The 14668-nt window shown below is 40.4% G+C and overlaps 1 non-coding gene across 1 annotated transcript in view; it reads right to left on the reverse strand.

The window, feature by feature from the left end:
- Positions 1 to 14668, reverse strand: part of LOC102287322 (ATP-binding cassette sub-family C member 4) — a 236515-nt gene that overhangs the window by 189185 nt on the left and 32662 nt on the right. The window contains exon 5 of the transcript XR_011466364.1: positions 4919 to 5008. This is a non-coding gene — a transcript (ATP-binding cassette sub-family C member 4). The remainder of the gene's footprint in view (positions 1 to 4918; positions 5009 to 14668) is intronic.

Here is a 14668-nt window from a genome sequence, read left to right on the forward strand (position 1 = left end):
TATAAATTTCTCAGGAGGCAGGTCAGGTGGTCTGGTATTCCCATCTCCTGAAGAACTTTCCACAGTTTGTTGTGATTCACACAGTCAAAGGCTTTGGGATAGTCAATAAGGCAGAAGTAGATGTTTCTCTTGCATTTTCTATGATCCAACGGATGTTGGCAATTTGGTTCCTCTGCCTTTTCTAAATCCAGCTTGAACTTCTGGAAGTTAACTGTTCACATACTGTTGAAGCATGGCTTGGAGAATTTTGAACATTAGTTTGTTAGTGTGTGAGATGAGTGCAACTGTGTGATAGTTTGAACATTTTTTGGTATTGAGTTTCTTTGGGATTGGAATGAAAATTGACCTTTTCCAGTACTATGGCCATCAAAATCTTGTGCACACCAGGAGATCCTACAGAGACTGAGCCAGACCAGCCAGACCTGCCTGTTTGAATGTCTTCTGTGGAGGTACAGGTCAGCAGTGGCCTGCCACAGGGGCAGGGGCTCTGGGTGCAGCAGACCTGGGTATGGCATAAGCCCTCTTGGAGGAGGTTGCCATTAACCCCACCATAAGGCCACCAAAATTTACACAGGACTAGGGAAACAGACTCTTGAAGGGCAAGAGGGAAAAAAAAAAAAAAAACCCTTGTGTGCACAAGGACCAAGGAAAAAAAAGCAGTGACCCCACAAGAGACTGACCCAGACTTGCCCATGAGTGTCCAAAAGTCTCTGGCAGAGGCATGGGTTGGCTGTGCCCTGCTACAGGATTGGAGACACCGACTGTGGCAGTTCATACACAGGACCTTTTGAAGGAGGTCATCATCATCTTCATTCAGTTCAGTCACTCAGTCATGTCTGACTCTGCAACCCCATGGACTGAAGCATGCCAGGCTTCCATGTCCATTAGCAAATATGAGAGCTTGCTCAAGCTCATGTTCATTGAGTCTGTGATGCCTCCAACCATCCCATCCTCTGACATCCCCTTCTCCTCCCACCTTCAATCTTTTCCAGCATCACAGTCTTTTCAAATGAGTCAGTTCTTCCCATCAGGTAGCCAAAAAACTGGAGTTTCAGCTTCAGCATCAGCAGTTCTAATGAATATTCAGGACTGATTTCCTTTAGGATTGACTGGTTGGATCTCCTCGCAGTCCGAGGGACTCTCAAAAGTCTTCTCCAACACCACAGTTCAAAAGCATCAATTCTTCGGGGCTCAGCTTTTTGATAGTCCAACTCTCACATCCATACATGACTGCTGGAAAAACCATAGCTTTGACTAGACTGTCCTTTGTTGGTAAAGTAATGTCTCTGCTTTTTAATAAGCTGTTTAGGTTGGTTATAGCTTTTCTTCCAAGGAGCAAGTGTTTTTTTTAATTTTATGGCTGCAGTCACAATCTGCAGTGATTTTGGAGCCCAAGAAAATAAAGTCTGTCACTGTTTCCATTGTTACCCCGTCTATTTGCCATGAAGTGATGGGACAGGATATCATGATCTTTGTTTTTTGAATGTTGAGTTTTAAGGCAACTTTTTCACTCTCTCACTTTCATTGAGAGGCTCTTTAGTTCTTCTTCACTTTCTGCCATAAGGGTGCTATCATCTGCATATTTGAGGTTATTGATATTTCTCCCTGAAATCTTGATTTCAACTTGTGCTTCATCCAGCCTGGCATTTTGCCTGATGTACTCTGCATATAAGTTAAATAACCAGGGTGACAATATACAGCCTTGACGTACTCCTTTCCCAGTTGGAACCAATCTGTTGTTTCATGTCCAGTTTGAACTGTTGCTTTTTGACCTGCACAGAGATTTCTCAGGAGGCAGGTAAGGTGGTCTGGTATTCCTATCTCTTTAAGAATTTTCCACAATTTGTTGTTATCCAAACAGTGAAAGGCTTTGGCATAGTTAATAAAGCAAAAGTAGATATTTTCCTGGAAATCTCATCCTTTTTCTATGATCCAACGGATGTTGGCAATTTGATCTCTGGTTCATCTGCCTTTTCTGAATTCATCTTAAACATCTGGAAATTCATGGTTCACGTACTGTTGGAGCTTGGTTTGGAGAATTTTGAACATTACTTTGCTAGGGTGTGAGATGATTGCAATTGTGCAGTAGCTGGAACATTTTTTGCCATTGCCTTTCTTTGGGATTGGAATGAAAACCCTTTTTCAGTCCTGTGGCCACTTCTCAGTTTTCCATATTTGCTGGCATATTGAAAGCAACACTTTCACAGCATCAGCTTTTAGGATTTAAAATAGCTCAACTGGAATTCCATCACCTCCACTAGCTTTGTTTGTAGTGATTCTTCATAAGGTCCACTTGGCTTCACATTCCAGGATGTCTGGCTCTAGGTGAGTGATCACACCATCGTGGTTAACTGGATCATGAAGATCTTTTTGTATAGTTCTTCTGTGTATTCCTGTCATCTCTTCTTAATATCTTCTGTTTCTGTTAAGTCCATACCATTTCTGTCCTTTATTGTGCCCATCTTTGCATGAAATGTTCCCTTGGGATCTCTAATTTTCTTGAAGAGATCTATAGTCTTTCCCAGTCTATACTGTTTTCCTCTATTTCCTTGCATTGACTGCTGAGGCAGGCTTTCTTATCTCTCCTTTCTCTTCTTTGGATCTCTGCATTCATATGGGTATATCTTTCCTTTTCTCCTTTGCCTTTAGCTTCTTTTCTTTTTCTCAGCTATTTGTAAGGCCTCATCAGACAACCATTCTGCATTTTTGCACTTCTTTTTCTTGCAGATGGTCTTCACTGCCTCCTGTATAATGTCACAAACCTCTGTCCACAGTTCTTCAGGCACTCTATCAGATCTAACCCTTTGAATCTATTTGTCACTTCCACTATATAATCATAAGGGATTAGATTTAGGTCACACCTGAATGGCCTAGTCGTTTTCCCCACTTTTTTCAATTTAAGTCTGAATTTGGCAACAAGGAGTTCATGATCTGAGCCACAGTCAGCTCCTGGCCTTGTTTTTGCTGACTGTATAGAGCTTCTCCATCTTTAGCTGCATAGAATATAATCAATCTGATTTCGGTATTGACCATCTGGTGATGTCCATGTGTAGAATCTTCTCTTGCATTGTTGAAAGAGGGTGTTTGCTATGACCAGTGTGTTGTCTTGGCAAAACTCTATTAGCCTTTGCCCTGCTTCATTTTGTACTCCAAGGCGAAATTTGCCTGTTACTCCAGGTGTTTCTTGACTTCCTACTCTTGCATTCTAGTCTCCTATAATGAAAAGGACACCCAGAGGGAGGGTAGGGGAGGGAGGAGGGAGGAGGGTTCAGGATGGGGAACGCAGGTATACCTGTGGCGGATTCATTTTGATATTTGGCAAAACTAATACAATATTGTAAAGTTTAAAAATAAAATAAAATTTAAAACCTGAAAAAAAAAAAAAAAAAAAAGAAAAGGACACCTTTTTTGGATGTTAGTTCTAGAAATTTTTGTGTCTTCATAGAACCATTCAGCTTCAGCTTCTTCAGCATTACTGGTCGGGGCATAGACTTGGATTACTGTGATATTGAATGGTTTGCCTTGGAAATGAATGGAGATCATTCTGTCGTTTTTGAGATTGCATCCTAGTACTACATTCAGTTCAGTTCAGTCACTCAGTCATGTCCAGCTCTTTGCAACCCCATGCACTGCAGAAGGCCAGGCCTCCCTGTCCATCATCAACTCCTGGAGTTTTCTCACACTCATCTCCATTGAGTCGGTGATGCCATCCAACCATCTCATCCTCTGTTGTCCCCTTCTCCTCCTGCCTTCAATCTTTCCCAGCATCATGGTCTTTTCAAATGAGTTTGTTCTTCCCATCAGGTGGCCAAAGTATTAGAATTTCAGCATCAGTCCTTCCAGTGAATATTCAGGACTGATTTCCTTTAGGATGGACTGGTTGGATCTCCTTGTGGTCCATGGGACTCTCAAGAGTCTTCTCAATCACCACAATTCAAAAGCATCAATTCTTTGGCACTCAGCTTTCTTTATAGTCCAACTCTCACATCTATAAATGACTACTGGAAAAACCATAGCCTTGACTAGATGGACCTTTGTTGGCAAAATAATGTCTCTGCCTTTTAATATGCTGTCTAGTTTGGTCATAACTTTTATTTCAAAGAACAAGCACCTTTTAATTTCATGGTTGCAGTCACCATCTGCAGTGATTTTGGAGCCCAAAAATATATAGAGTACCTCATGACAAATGCTGGATTGGATGAAGCACAAGCTTGAATCAAGATTTCCAGGAGAAATATCAATAACCTCAGATATGCAGATGATACCACAATTAAGGAGAAAGCAAACAAGAACTAAAGAGCCTCTTGATGAAAGTGAAAAATTTGGCTTAAAACTCAACATTCAGAAAACTAAGATCTTGGCATCTGGTCCCATCACTTCATGGCAAATTGATGGGGAAACAGTAGAAACAAATACTGAATAGTCATAAGGTACATGTAAAAAAAAAAAAAAGAAAGAGTGGGGGATGGACAGCTGAGAGGAAGTTGAGTCTGTCTGGAGACCACCTACTTGGCATATTCCTCACAGGCTCCCTGTGCAGCAGCACTGAACAGGGCACAGGGGAAATAACAATCCCTGCCCACCAAGCCTTCATCATCCAGAGGAGGAGGAAGACAGTTCAGCAACACTGACAGCATGTGCCAAGAAGGACTACACCAGGAGGACCTTTAGGGAAACTAAAGCTAACCGAGCTGGGATAGAACACTGCTGCCTATCTAGTATTAGAAAAACAAAATTCTAATCCACAGGACAATACATATTTTTACATGTAAGTTGCACATAGAAGAGATGAAACCTGGATAATGACAACCCTTATCTTAGGTTCTCAACAGAACCCTGGCTGACACCAAACCCTGGCACTTGGCTCCCAAAAAGGCTGAACCCAGTGAGAAATGAAAGAGGATCCCTGGGCACTTACCCAGTCAAACCTATTCACATCGTTGGACACCAGGTTGACTATCTGGCCTGTGGTGGTCTTCCCTATGGCCAAGTTACTCAGGCGAAGTGTCTGAAATAAGAGGGAAACAGAGAATTGGATTCCTGTGTTGATACAAATTCATACTTAAAACATAGCAAAGTGGATCACACTTTCTTGGGGTCATGCATGGTATCAGGATGAGCAGGATAACCCATGACAGCAGGGCTCTAGGGACTCATGTTCACCCTTTATCTCCTTAATGTGGCAGAAGCCCCACCCACAAGGACAGCAAAGGGAGGAGTAGGAGGTAGAAACAAAATCCCTCACCCTGTTTCTGCCCAAAGTGTAAAGGATATAGTTTTAGACTTGCTGCTACTGCTAAGTCGCTTCAATCGTGTCCGACTCTGTGTGACCCATAGACAGCAGCCCACCAGGCTTCCCGTCCCTGGGATTCTCCAGGCAAGAACACTGGAGTGGGTTGCCATTTCCTTCTCCAATGCATGAAAGTGAAAAGTGAAAGTGAAGTCGCTCGGTCGTGTCCTACTCTAGCGACCCCATGGGCTGCAGCCTACCAGGCTGCTCCATCCATGGGATTTTCTAGGCAAAAGTACTGGAGTGGGGTGCCATTGCCTTCTCCGAGGTTTAGACTTAAGAGCAAAATAAAGTAAATTTGAGCCTAACTAGATGAGAGTGGAGAAACTGCCTTAAAGCAAGAAATTAGAGGACTTGAACTATAAATTAGGGAATTTGGAATCAATCATTAATACCATATGAGAAATCATTTAAGAACTTTGACCTTAGTTTCCTCATCCCAATATAAGCGGAGGACTTCCCTGGTGGTTCCATGGTAAAGCATCTGCTGCCAGTGCAGGGGACACAGCTTTGATTCCTTATCTGGAAAGATCCCACATGCTTCAGGGCAACTAAGCCTGTGCACCACAATTACTGGGCCTGAGTACCCTACAGCCTGTGTTCTGCAATAAGAGAAGCCATCTCCACAATAAGAGAAACCATCTGCACATTGCAATTAGAGAGCAGCCCTCAAGAAGAGAAACAACAAGAGAAAGCCCATACGAAGCAACAAAGACCCAGCACAGACAAAAATAAATACTTATTAAATTCTTTTAAAAATGTTTTAAAATAATATACAATAAAATGAGCAGAGAATAATGTTCAAAATAATATTCTGGTGAGGAATTTATGTCCTTTAATGCCTGACTTTACAAAAAATAGCCTGTTTTACATGATTCCTTTATTTGGCAAAAAAAAAAAGTTCCAAAATATGCCCTAGAGATCAGAAATCTGAAGTGACCACTGTGAGATGTTTCAGTGGACCACCAACTGGAGCCACGGATCCAAACAAAATGTCAGAATTCATGAAAAGTTTTCATTTAGTTCTCAAGTTAAAGAGAAAAATCAGTGATCAAGTAGAAAATATAAAATTATGTAGCCATGATGGAAGACGGTATGGTAGTTTCTCAAAAAATTAAAAATAAGATTAGTATATAGCACAACATTTCCACTACTGGGAATGTACACAAAAGAACTGAAAGCACAACCTTGAACAGATATTTGTTTACCTATGTTCATTGCAGCACTATTCACAATAGATATAAGATGAAAACAACCCATATGTTTATTAACAGATGAATACACAAAATATTGTACATCAGTTCAGTTCAGTTCAGTTCAGTTGCTCAGTCGTGCCCGACTCTTTGTGACCTCATGAATTGCAGCACACCAGGCCTCCCTGTTAATCACCACCTCCCGGAGTTCACTAAAATTCACGTCCAGCGAGTCGGTGATGCCATCCAGCCATCTCATCCTCTGTCGTCCCCTTCTCCTCCTGCCCCCAATCCCTCTCAGCATCACAGTCTTTTCCAATGAGTCAACTCTTTCCATGAGGTGGCCAAAGTACTGGAGTTTCAGCTTTAGCATCATTCCTTCCAAAGATTACCCAGGACTGATCTCCTTTAGAATGGACTGGTTGGATCTCCTTGCAGTCCAAAGGACTCTCAAAAGTCTTCTCCAATACCACAGTTCAAAAGCATCAATTCTTCAGTGCTCAGTTTTCTTCACAGTCCAACTCTCACATCCATACATGACTACGGGAAAAACCATAGCCTTGACTAGACAGACCTTTGTTGGCAAAGTAATGTCTCTGCTTTTGAATATGCTATCTAGGTTGGTCATAACTTTCCTTCCTAGGAGTAAGCGTCTTTTAATTTCATGGCTGCAATCACCATCTGCAGTGATTTTGGAGCCCAGAAAAATAAAGTCTGACACTGTTTCCACTGTTTCCCCATCTATTTCCCATGAAGTGATGGGACCAGATGCCATGATCTTGGTTTTCTGAATGTTGAGCTTTAAGCCAACTTTTTCACTCTCCTCTTTCACTTTCACCAAGAGGCTTTTAAGTTCCTCTTCACTTTCTGCCATAACGGTGGTGTCATCTGCATATCTAAGGTTATTGATATTTCTCCTGGCAATTTTGATTCCAGCTTGTGTTTCTTCCAGTCCAGCGTTTCTCATGATGTACTCTGCATATGTTAAATAAGCAGGTGACAATATACAGCCTTGACATACTCCTTTTCCTATTTGGAGCCAGTCTGTTGTTCCATGTCCAGTTCTAACTGTTGCTTCCTGACCTGCATACAAATTTCTCAAGAGGCAGATCAGGTGGTCTGGTATTCCCATCTCTTTCAGAATTTTCCACAGTTTATTGTGATCCACACAGTCAAAGGCTTTGGCATAACCAATAAAGCAGAAATAGATGTTTTTCTGGAACTCTCTTGGTTTTTCCATGATCCAGTGAATGTTGGCAATTTGGTCTCTGGTTCCTCTGCCTTTTCTAAAACCAGCTTGAACATGTGGAAGTTCACGGTTCATGTATTGCTGAAGCCTGGCTTGGAGAATTTTGAGCATTACTTTACTAGCGTGTGAGATGAGTACAATTGTGCGGTAGTTTGAGCATTCTTTGGCATTGCCTTTCTTTGGAACTGGAATGAAAACTGACCTTTCCCAGTACTGTGGTCACTGCTGAATTTTCCAAACTTGCTGGCATATTGAGTGCAGCACTTTCACAGCATCATCTTTCAGGATTTGAAATAGCTCAACTGAAATCCCATCACCTCCACTAGCTTTGTTCGTAGTGATGCTTTCTAAGGCCCACTTGACTTCACATTCCAGGATGTCTGGCTCTAGGTGAGTGATCACAGCATCGTGATTATCTTGGTCATGAAGACCTTTTTTGTGCAGTTCTTCTGTGTATTCTTGGCACCTCTTCTTAATATCTTGTGCTTCTGTTATGTCCATACCATTTCTGTCCTTTATCGAGCCCATCTTTGCATGAAATGTTCCCGTGATATCTCTAATTTTCTTGAAGTGATCTCTAGTCTTTCCCATTCTGTTGTTTTCCTCTATTTCTTTGCATTGATCACTAAGGAAGGCTTCCTTATCTCTCCTTGCTATTCTTTGGAACTCTGCACTCAGATGCTTATATCTCTCCTTTACTTTTCACTTCTCTTCTTTTCACAGCTATTTGTACATACCTATCATTAAATATCATTCAGTCTTAAAAAGGAATTAAATTCTTACACCTGATACAACATGGATAAACCTTGAAAACACTAATCTAGGTGACATAATCCGGACATTATATGTTTTCACTTATATATATGAGGCATCTGGAGTAGTGACATTCAGAAAGAGAAGTAGAATGGTGATGGTGGTGAAGGGAGGGGAGTAGAAACTTATTTTTTAATGGTTGTAGATTTGGGGAAGATAAAAATGTTCTGGAGATGCATAATGGTGATAACTCCCCAACAATGTGAATGTACCTGATGTCACTAAATGCTGCACTTATTTTTTTTTATCTTCTAAATCTTTTTTATTAATTAGTTGCTTGCACTCTAATTCTGCAATTCAAATCTGTAACTTCTTTGTAATTGCCAGTGCTCTTTAAAACAGCTTGGAAATGTTTACGTAGAGAAGGATTATCTTACTACCCAACTTATACTATACTGGAAAAGAAAACTACACACCAAAGTATATAAGAATCCATAAAAGGGAAATTGAACCTACTTTATTTGTATATTTTATACTCTTATATGTACATCTAATTTAAGATACATTTCTGAAAGATTCATGGACATCCTGAAGCTCTTCAGGAGAATGTCGAATAAGAAATTAGGCAAAAGAAAAAGATTTATATCTTTGTCTGCAAAAAAAAAAAAAAAGATATCAAATTATTGTATTTCAAAAAGTGTGTGAACCAAAATAAACAGCAAATGAGAAACTTGGAAAAAATACTTGAATGCTGTGTCAAACAAGTATAATATCCTACACACATAAAGAGCTCTTATATGGCAATTAGAGACACATTAATACTCCCAAAGAAAAAAATAAGGAAATGAAGAGAAAATTCCCAAATGCCAAAAGACATACAAAGTACTTGCTCTATAAACATAGAAAAAAGAAAAACTCTAGAAGCCTGAATTCTCATAAGAAAAACTTTTGTCTTATTGAGTCATATTGAGGGGCTAATAAAAGGTGACTTGGAATATCAGAGGATTGGAAATCTACAAAGAAAAGAAGTGAATCTTGTCCTTTTGGGTTAACTGTAAATCTTTTAACCACCATGGCCCCATACTCCAGAAAAATAAATGACCCAATCAAAAAATGGGCCAAAGAACTAAATAGATATTTCTCCAAAGAAGACATACAGATGGCTAACAAACACATGAAAAGATGCTCAACATGACTCATTATCAGAGAAATGCAAATCAAAACCACTATAAGGTACCATTTCACACCAGTCAGAATGGCTGCGATCCAAAAGTCTACAAGCAGTAAATGCTGGAGAGGGTGTGGAGAAAAGGGAACCCTCTTACACTGTTGGTGGGAATGCAAACTAGTACAGTCACTATGGAGAACAGTGTGGAGATTCCTTAAAAAAACTGGAAATAAATGCTGCACTTAAAAAGAGTTAAAACTGTAAATTTTGTTCTGTATATTTTGTTGCAATTTTTTATAAAATCAATGATCAAAAGCCAAAAGTTATTTTACCACAGTTATTAAAAGGTAATTAAAAGACAAGTCATTTTCTATATATCATACATCCCACAAGATCATTCAACAATACAAACTATGACTATAAGTTTAGCAGCCATTCCATTTCTATCACTCAATCTGATTTCTTTCCAGGACTAGGAAGAGCAAGTAGGGCCTCAGCATAAACCAGCAATATTCAGATGGGCCTTCTAAAGCTGCTCTGCAGCAGCAGCTTTTGCCCTAAAGAATCAGCCCACCTGTAACCTACAAAAAAGAAATGTCTTATTTCTTCACCTCAGCAGGATTCTAGATGCATGAAAGTGCATGAGGAACTCTCTCTCCTATGTTTCTGGAGGGGCTTCCCTGGTAGCTCAGCTGGTAAAAAATTCACCTGCAATTCAGGAGACCAAATTCAATCCCTGGGTCAGGAAGATTTCCTGGAGAAGGGATAGGCTACCCACTACAGTATTCTTGGGCTTCCCTGGTGGCTCAGCTGGTAAAGAATCCGCCTGCAATGTGGGGAGACCTGGGTTCAATCCCTGGGTTGGGAAGATCCCCAGGAGGAGGGAACAGCTACCCACTCCAGTATTCTGGCCTGGGGAATTCCATGGACTGTATAGTCCATGGCGTCGCAAAGAGTTAGACACGACTGAATGATGTTTCTGGAAATCCACATTACCTCTATGATTTTACCTCAGCAATTCCTGACTTTGTAAAAAGACAATCTTTTAAATACAAAAAATCTAAATTGGAAAGGAAGAAGTCAAACTATCACTATTTGTAGATGACATGATACTATACATAGGAAATCATAAAGACACTACCAGAAAACTATTAGAGTTCATCAGTGAATTCAGTAAAGTTTCAGGATATGAACTTAATGTACAAAAATCTGCTGCATTTCTATACATTATTAACAAAGTATAAGAAAGGGAAATTAAGGAAACAATCCCATTTACCACTGCATCAAAAAGGCTAAAATGCCTAGAAATAAACCTACCTAAGGAGGTAAAAGACCGGTACCCCCAAAACTATAAGACACTAATGAAAGAAATTGAAGATAACAAAACAGATGGAAAGATATATCATGTTCTTGGGTTGGAAAAATCAGTATTGTCAAAATGACCATACCAAGGCAATCTACAGATTCAATGCAATGCCTATCAAATTACCAATGGAATTTTTCACAGAACTGGAACAAAAAAATATAAAATTTGTATGGAAAAACAAATGACACAAATAGTCAAAACAAAATTGAAAAAGAAGAACAAAGCTGGAGGAATCACATTCCTTGACTTCAACCATAGTACAAAGCTATAGTAATCAAAATGATAGTATGAAAGTGAAGTGAAAGTCACTCAGCCATGTCCAACTCTTTGTGACCCCATTGACTATACAGTCCATGGAATTCTCTAGGCCAGAATACTAGAGTGGGTGGCCTTTCCCTTCTCCAGGGGATTGTCCCAACCCAGGGATCAAACCCAAGTCTCCCATATTACAGGCAGATTCTTTACCAGCTGAGCCACAAGGGAAGCCCAAGGGAAAAGAGTATGATATTGGCACCCAAACAGACACATAGATCAATGGAGCAGCATAGAGAGCCCAGAAATAAACCCACACACTTAGGGTCAACTAATTTAAGACAAAGGAAGCAAGAATACACAATGGAGAAAGCACAGTCTCTTCAATAAGTGGTGCTGGGAAAATTGGACAGTTCAGTCACTCAGTTGTGTCCAACACTTTGTGACCCCATGGACTGCAGCACACCAGGCTTCCCAGCCCATCAGCAACTCCTAGAGCTTGCTTAAACTCGTGTCCATCAAGTCAGTGATGCCATCCAACCATCTCATCCTCTGTTGTCTCCTCTTCCTGTCTTTAATCTTCCCCAGCATGAGGGTCTTTTCCAATAAATCAGTTCTTCACATCAGGTGGCCAAAGTGTTGGAGCTTAAACTTCAGCATCAGTCCTCCCAGTGAATATTCAGGACTGATTTCCTTTAGGATTGACTGGTTTGATCTCCTTGCTGTCCAAAGGACTCTCAAGAGTCTTCTCCAACACAACAGTTTAAAAGCATCAATACTTTGGCACTCAGCTTTCTTTATGGTTCAACTTTCACATCCATACATGACTGCTGGAAAAATGATAGTTGACTAAATGGACCTTTGTTGGTAAAGTACTGCCTCTGCTTTTTAATATGCTGTCTAGATTGATCATAGCTTTTCTTTCAAGAAGCAAGCATCTTTTAATTTCATGGCTGCAGTCACCATCTGCAGTGATTTTGGAGCCCAAGAAAATAAAGTCTGTCACTGTTTCCATTGTTTCCTCATTTATTTGCCATGAAATGATGGGACTGAAGGCAATGATCTTCGTTTTTTGAAAGTTTTAGGTAACTTTTACACTTTCTTCTTTCACTTTCATCGAGATTCTTTAGTTTCTTTTTGCTTTCTGCCATAAGGGTGGTGTCATCTGCATATCTGAGGTTATTGATATTTCTCCCTGCAATCTTGGTTACAGCTTGTGCTTCATTCAGCCCAACATTTCACATGATGTACTCTGCATATGAGTTAAATAAGCAGGGTAGCAATGTACAGCCTTGATGCACTCCTTTCCCAATTTGAAACCAGTCCACTGTTCCATGTCTGGTTCTAAATGTTGCTTCTTGACCTGCATACAGGTTTCTCAGGAGGCAGGTAAGGTGGTCTGGTATTCCCATCTCTTGAAGAATTTTCCAGAGTTTGTTGTGACCAACAAAGTAAAAGGCTTGAGTGTAGTCAATGAAGCAGAAGTAAATGTTTTTTCTGGTTTCTCTTGCTTTTTCTATGATCCAACGGATGTTGGCGATTTGATCTCTGGTTCCTCTGCCTTTTCTAAATCTGGCTTGTACATCTGGAAATTCTTGGTTCATATATGCTGAAGCCTAGCTTGGAGAATTTTGAATAATACTTTGGTTACATGTGAAATGAGCGCAATTGTGCAGTAGTTGTAACATCCTTTGTCATTGCCTTTCTTTTGGATTGGAAAGAAAACTGACTTTCCCAGTCCTGTGGTCACTGCTGAATTTTTCAAACTTGCTGGCATATTGAGCACAGCACTTTCACAGCATCATCTTTCAGGATTTGAAGTAGCTCAACTGGAATTCCATCACCTCCTGCTAGCTTTGTTTGTAGTAATGCTTCCTAAGTAAGGCTCACTTGATTTCACACTCCAGGATGTCTGGCTCTAGGTGAGTGAGCACACCATCATGATTATCTGGGTCATTAAGATCTTTTTTGTATAGTTCTTCTGTGTATTCTTGCCACCTCTTCTTAATATCTTCTGCTTCTGTTAGGTCCATACCATTCCTATTCTTTATTATGCCCAACTTTGGTGTCTCTAATTTTCTTGAAGAGATCTCTATCTTTCCATTCTATTGTTTTCTTCTATTTCTTTGCACTGATCACTTAGGAAAATTCTGAGAGAGATGGGAATACCAGACCACCTGACCTGCCTCTTGAGAAACCTATATGCAGGTCATGAAGCAACAGTTAGAACTGGACATGGAACAATAGACTGGTTCCAAATAGGAAAAGGAGTATGTCAAGGCTGTATATTGTCACCCTGCTTATTTAACTTATCTGCAGAGTACATCATGAGAAATGATGGACTGGAAGAAGCATAAGCTGGAATCAAGATTGCCAGGAGAAATATCAAGAACCTCAGTTAAGCAGATGACACCAACCTTATGGCAGAAAGTGAAAAGGAACTCAAAAGCCTCTTGATGAAAGTGAAAGTGGAGAGTGAAAAAATTGGCTTAAAGTTCAACATTCAGAAAACAAAGAACATGGCATCTGGTCCCATCACTTATGGAAAATAGATAGGGAGACAGTGGAAACTGTCAGACTTTATTTTTGGGGGTTCTATAATCACTGCAGATGGTGATTGCAGCCATGAAATTAAGACGCTTACTCTTTGGAAGGAAAGTTATGACCAATCTAGATAGCATATTCAAAAGCAGAGACATTACTTTGCCAACAAAGGTCTGTCTAGACAAGGCTATGGTTTTTCCAGTGGTCATGTATGGATGTGAGAATTGGACTGTGAGAAAGCTGAGCGCTGAAGAATTGATGCTTTTGAACTGTGGTATTGGACAAGACTCTTGAGAGTCCCTTGGACTGCAAGGAGATCCAACCAGTCCATTCTGAAGGAGATTAGCCTTGGGATTTCTTTGGAAGGAATGATGCTAAAGCTGAAACTCCAGAACTTTGGCCACCTCATGCAAAGAGTTGACTCATTGGAAAAGACTCTGATGCTGGGAGGGATTTGGGGCAGGAGAAGGGGACAACAGAGGATGAGATGGCTGGATGGCATCACTGAATCAGTGGACGTGAGTCTGAGTGAACTCCGGGAGTTTCTGATGGACAGGGAGGCCTGGCGTGCTGCGATTCATGGGGTCACAAAGAGTTGGACACGACTGAGCAACTGAACTAAACTGAGCTGATCACTTAGGAAAGCTTTCTTATCTCTCCTTGCTATTCTTTGGAACTCTGCATTCAAATGGGTACATCTTTCCTTTTCTCCTTTGCCTTTCACTTCTCTTCTTTTCTCAGCTATTTGTAAGGTCTCCTCAGACAACCATTTTGCCTTTTTGCATTTCTTCTTCTTGAGGATGATTTTGATCACCACTTCCTGTACGTTATGAACCTCCATCCATAGTTCTTC

The sequence above is a fragment of the Bos mutus genome, chromosome 12 (assembly GCF_027580195.1).
Source record: "Bos mutus isolate GX-2022 chromosome 12, NWIPB_WYAK_1.1, whole genome shotgun sequence".
Taxonomy (NCBI): domain Eukaryota; kingdom Metazoa; phylum Chordata; class Mammalia; order Artiodactyla; family Bovidae; genus Bos; species Bos mutus.